Here is a 6000-nt window from a genome sequence, read left to right as displayed (position 1 = left end):
TCATGTATGTGCCAGTGATGATGACGTGGCAGGAAACATCTCCTGCCTCCGTGTCAGACTGGGGCCTCTGTGAGGAAAATGCGCCATATGTACAAACCAAGTGACCGGCCTGATTTCTCGATTGGATTTTTCCTAGAAGTATTTCTGTAGTCCTCCCTGATGTAACCTGGTATATTTACTGCACACTGTCTTCCAGTGCCTTCCAGTGGCCTCAGTAGGACGTGGCTGAGTACCACCCTGATTGAAGAAAACTCCATAAAACTCTGAAAACTGCGAAGAACATTCATTTTAGGGAGAATGTTTCATAGGATAAGAGTAAACTGCTTTACGAGAATCTTCCCCATCAGATTCTCTTATATTGTACATTTCAAATATTCTTTGGCAACATCAGCTACTGAAATGTTATTTTAAAGACACTTTACTTTTTTCCCTTTATTTTCCCTTCATTATTTTATTTACTTATTTACTTGGCCGCGCCGTGCAGCGTGTGGGATCGAACCTGTGCCCCTGCCGTGGAAATGCGGAGTCTTAACCACTGGATCGCCAGGGAAGTCCCTCAAATATTCTTTGATTTATCAAAGTGAACGCTCACATTTTCTTGGACCTAGTAAATGTGTAAAGTGAGTCAGGGATGTGATTGGCTTAGAAATCACCTTCCAATGTAAGTGACTTTTTTCCAGCAGAAAAATTGCCTGCAAATTCTATCCTCCACTCTCTCCTACCTGTTTCCTTCCCTTAGACACCAAAAGGGAATGCAGAGAATATTCTTTTTTTTTTTTTTAGAATTTTTAAAAAAATTATTTATTTTTTATTTATTTATTTTTGGCTGCATTGGGTCTTCATTGCTGTGGTTGAGTTGTGGTGAGCGGGGGCTACTCTTCATTGCGGTGCGTGGGCCTCTCACTGCAGTGACCTCTCTTGTTGCGGAGCACGGGCTCCAGGCGCGTGGGCTTCAGTAGTTGCGGCATGCAGGCTCAGTATTTGTGGCACGCAGGCTCAGTAGTTGTGGCGCACGGGCTTAGTTGCTCCACGGCATGTGGGATCTTCCCGGACCAGGGCTCGAACCCGTGTCCGCTGCATTGGCAGGCGGATTCTTAACCACTGCGCCACCAGGGAAGCCCTGCACAGAGAATATTCTATCAGGAACCTGCATCCACAGGACCCACCTCTCACAACAAAACCAAACCCTTGACTAAGTTTCCCCGTGCAAGGTTCTCATCTCACCCTCTTGGGAGAAGGCAGAAACACATGGGGGCCTCTCGTTACCTATCTACCTTGTCCCAGGAAAACTGCGTGAAGAATTTTCGATAAACAGATTCTTTTAAAAACATGGTAGGATGAATCACTGCCCCATTTTATTTGTGAAAGGTAGGAAAAAATTATTTTAAAGCCGGCTGCAGTTGGAGCCTGTTGGCCTAAAAGGAAGGTAAAATGTTTCCTGGTAAGAAGACTGCTTGTTTTGTGTTAAAGGAAAATAGGTCGATGGGCCTTTGTTGGAAAACGGGAGGCCCCACTGCCTCCCCAGGAAGAGCCAAATCCTCCTGCCCTCCACAGTGACAGGATTCTTCCTCTGTTGGGTGGGCAGGCAGGGTTTGGGGACCTGGGGAGAGTTGAAGGGGGAGGAGGAGAGAGCCCGAGAGAGATGGGAGCCATTGGCTCACAGGACAGCCATGTGTTAGGGGACCTCGGGGAGGGGGCGTATGTGGGCTGGAGCTCAATGGGTTGATTCCGATAGTAAAGAGGAGGGAGACCTTGGAGGCTGCATAATGTGGGCACATCCAGGCAGCCAACACTTGGTTGCATAGTGCGTTTTAGGTTTGTGTTCTGTGTACATGGGATTTGCTCAAAGGGGGGCATGCCGTGGTCATACTGGACCCCCAGGCTGTCAGTCCTGGGAGGACCATAAGGAGGCAGGGGGACCTGCGCAGCTTCACAGCGCCAGTCAGGCCTGCAGCAGAGATGGAGCCACGCCTCCTGACTGCCGTGGAGGGACTCTTCCGAGTAGAGGCCCCGCTTGCAGATGGAGACTGCCCCGCTGGCCAGATGGAGGACTCCCGGGAGGCCAGATTTCCACTGGGGTTTCCCAGGACATGGTGGCCCTGTGGGGAGCATGGAGAAGCTGAGCAGCCGTCAGAGAAGGAGTGAGGAGTTGGGATTGGTGTGTCCCATGTTTGGACTATTCCCTGCCTCTGGTGTTACTGGGGAGTTGGGGCTTTATGTGCCTTCTGTCCTAGCCCCATGGCTTTGCCCCATACACAGATCTGAGGGGAGTTTGCATCTGTACCTGTTATAGAATAAGAGTCAGTCCTGCATGGCCTAGGAGACCTGCGAATGGGGAGGCGGGGTGCCAGGGCTGGGGAGGATAAAGCTGAAAGGTAAAAACACAGAATCTGGCATGGGAGCAAGCACCCAGAGGGAAGGGAAGAAGGCAGTCCAAAGTATCAGGCTCCAGTCAGTGAAGGTGGCCTTCTGTTATCCATCACCCAGGGTGTTAAGAGCCTTGACCAGAGGTCAAGGTAATAAAGCAGGCAGACAAAGTGATCCAAGACATCAGAGAAAGGAGGTACAATGGGAAGTGCCACTAAAAATGGACCAAAGGAACTGGCCTGATTAATTAAAATGCACACCCAGTCATCTTGGAGCAGAGGAAGTAGTGGTGGCTGGGTGGAGGCTGGGAAGGCAGCAGGTAGGTTGGAAGGGGGTTGGAGTTAGGAGGAGGAGGCCAGTTCTTACGGGGGGGATGTGGGTGTGTGGAGGGGCAGTTCCAGGGCTAGGAGCAGGTGTGGAGGAAAGAAGAGACACTTCCGCTTCCCACCACCCTGAGCAGCCCCTGGCAGCTCAGCCTCCTTGGAGGACATGGATAGTCTCTCCCCAAAGAGCCAACATCAGTCTTGTGGGTTTTCAGCCCCCTCCTTCTTCCATTCAACCCCTTTCGTGAGAGAAAAAGTCTACAAGTACCACTTCAGTGCAATGGTCACTCAGGCAGCCAACAAACAGCCCACAGCAGGGCTGAGTGGGTTGTCTCAGAGGAGTTCACAGAAGGGAATCATTGTTTCACCAAACTCAGGGGACCCTCAAAAGAGGCTGGGAAGGTTCCACAAGGTGGAACGTAGAAGAAAACTGACAAAGTCTTAGCGGAAGCCCATTGCAATGGCCTGGTTGATTTCAGAATTTGGTCTGGGGCAGCAACATGGGTCAGCAAAGAACATGGGTCAGTGCAAGCATGTGGCCTGGCTGTGCATCATAGGTGACCAGAGAAGGTTTCAAGGACTAAGAGCCATTATTTTCATATATATATATATATATATATTTTTTTAATGAAGTATAGTTGATTTACAATGTTGTATTGTTGTATTAGTTTCTGGTGTACAGCAAAGTGATTCAGATATATATATATACACACACACACACACACATATATATCCTTTTCCATATTCTTTTCCATTATGGTTTATTACAGGATATGGAATATAGTTCCCTGTTCTATATAATAGGACTTTGTTGTTTATCCATTCTCTATATAACAGTTTGCATCTGCTAATCCCAACCTCCTAATCCATCCTTCCCCCTTCCCCCTTCCCCCTTGACAGCCACAGTTCTGTTCTTTCCATCTGTGAGTCTGTTTCTGTTTCATGGACAAGTTCATTTGTGTCATATTTTAGACTCCACATAAAGGTGGCATCATATGGTATTTGTCTTTCTCTGTCTGACTTACTTTGCTTAGTGTGATAATCTCTAGGTCCATCCATGTTTCTGCAAATGGCATTATTTCATTCCTTTTTATGGCTGAGTAATATTCCATTGTGTGTGTGTGTGTGTGTGTGTGTGTGTATATACATATATATATATATATACACCACATTTTCTTTATCTGGTCATCTGTCGATGGACTTTTGTTTCCATGTCTTGGCTATTGTATATATATAGTGCTGCTGTGAACACAGGAGTGCATGTATCTTTTTGAATTATATTCCGGATATATGCCCAGGAGTGGAATTGCTGGATCATATGGCAACTCTGTTTTTAGTTTTTTGAGAAACCTCCATACTGTTCTCCATAGTGGCTGCACCAATTTACATGGCAAACCAACAGTGTAGGAGGGTTCCCTTTTCTCCACACCCTCTCCAGCATTTGTTATTTATAGACTTTTTAACGATGGCCAATCTGACCGGTGTGAGGTGTAGCTCGTTGTGGTTTTGCTCTGCTTTTCTCTAATAATTAGTGATGTTGAGCATCTTTTCATGTGCCTACTGGCCACCTGTATATAAGAGCCATTTTTTGCTGAGGCTTGAAGGATTTTCCTCGAGAGAATTAAAAAGGATCAGTCATGGAGATAAGAAAGTTTAGATACTGCAGAGGACCAAGACTAATTCAGTTTATCTGGAGTGCATGACTTTTGTGTTCCCATTTTGCAGATGAAGAAACTGAGGATTGAGAGGCAGAGTGACTCCCCCAGGACCCCACATCTAGTTTCCCTCCCTCCCTCCCTGCCCCTACTGTCCCCTGGGACCCTAGGGTTCCTGTGAGTCCTTCCCATCTGGGCCTCCCCCAGCCTCCCACTGCAGAGCCTTGTTCATTTCTGTGTCCTGAATGCTTAGGAGAGTGCCTGGCCTAGGGAAGGGGCTTAATGAATAGCTGCTGAAGATATGAAATAATTTTCTTTTGAAAGAGGAGTTTGTCCATCCAAAAATCCCAGGTTGATGCCATAAAGAAAGGGAACCACAAATTAAATTAAGTACTTAATATTTGTCAGGCCCTTGCAGGTTTTCTTTTCTCTCTTTAAATTTTTGAATAAAGTAAAAAAAAATAATATATTTAAATTAATTAATAACATAATAAATGCCCCCAAACTCATCATCCAGCATGAGAGTGAAAGCATGACATAACTCACACCTACCTTTGTGTCCTCACCCATTGTGACAGTTAATTTTATGTGTCACCTTGACTGAGCCAAGGGATAGCCAGTAGCTGGTAAACATTATTTCTGGGTGTGTCTGTAAGGTCGCTTGCAGAAGAGATTAGCACTTGAATTGGTAGACTGAGTAAAACAGATAGCAGTCACAATACTGGTGGGCACCAACCAATCTGTTGAGGCCTGGATAGAACAAAAGGCAGAGGAAGGGTGAATTTGCTCTTTCCTGAGCTGGGATGTCCGTCTTCTCCTGCTCTTGGACATTGGTGCTCCTGGTTCTTGGGCCTTTGGACTCTGACCAGGGCTTACACAATTGGCCCCCAGATTCTCAGGCCTTCAAACCCAGACACCACTGGCTTTCCCGGTTCTCCAGGTTGCAGATGGTAGATCATGGGACTTCTTGGCCTCCATTTTCTAGGCAATTCCTATAATAAATTTCCTGTTAAATCTGTTTCTATGTGTATATATGTGTGTGTATATATATATATATATATATATACACACACACACACATATATATACATACATATACATACATATATATATATATATATATATTTATTTATACACACACACACACTATTGATTCTGTTTCTCAGGAGAAGTCTGACTAATACACCCACCCTTTCCACTGCCTCTCTCCACCATATGTAACCTATTTTGAATCTTGAGTCTACCATTCCTTTCCTTTAAAACTATAATTCCAGAAAATAAGTTGTTTGGTTTTAGTTGATTTTAACTTTATTAAAAGGGTATCATGCTGTGTTTAGTCTTCTGGGACTTACCTTCTTACTCCATTTATGTTGGTAAAATTCCTCTACATGGTTGTGTGTAATTGTAATTATACTTCATTTGCTTTAACTTCTGTCAATATGATGCATTCAGTTAATCCACTTTCTGTGTGCCAGGTACTTCATATACAGTATTTCATTTCACCTTCATTACAAGCCTATAATGTAAGAGGGAACCACCCTCTATTCCTGCTCAGAGTGCTTCAGCCTATTCTTTCATTATTCCCATTTTAAAGATGAAACTAGAAAAATCAAGTAATTTTCCCGAGCTTATATAACTCATGAATGGTGAAGCCT

The sequence above is a fragment of the Balaenoptera musculus genome, chromosome 13, assembly GCF_009873245.2.
Source record: "Balaenoptera musculus isolate JJ_BM4_2016_0621 chromosome 13, mBalMus1.pri.v3, whole genome shotgun sequence".
Classification (NCBI taxonomy): domain Eukaryota; kingdom Metazoa; phylum Chordata; class Mammalia; order Artiodactyla; family Balaenopteridae; genus Balaenoptera; species Balaenoptera musculus.
Note: the sequence above shows the minus strand (reverse complement) of the source record.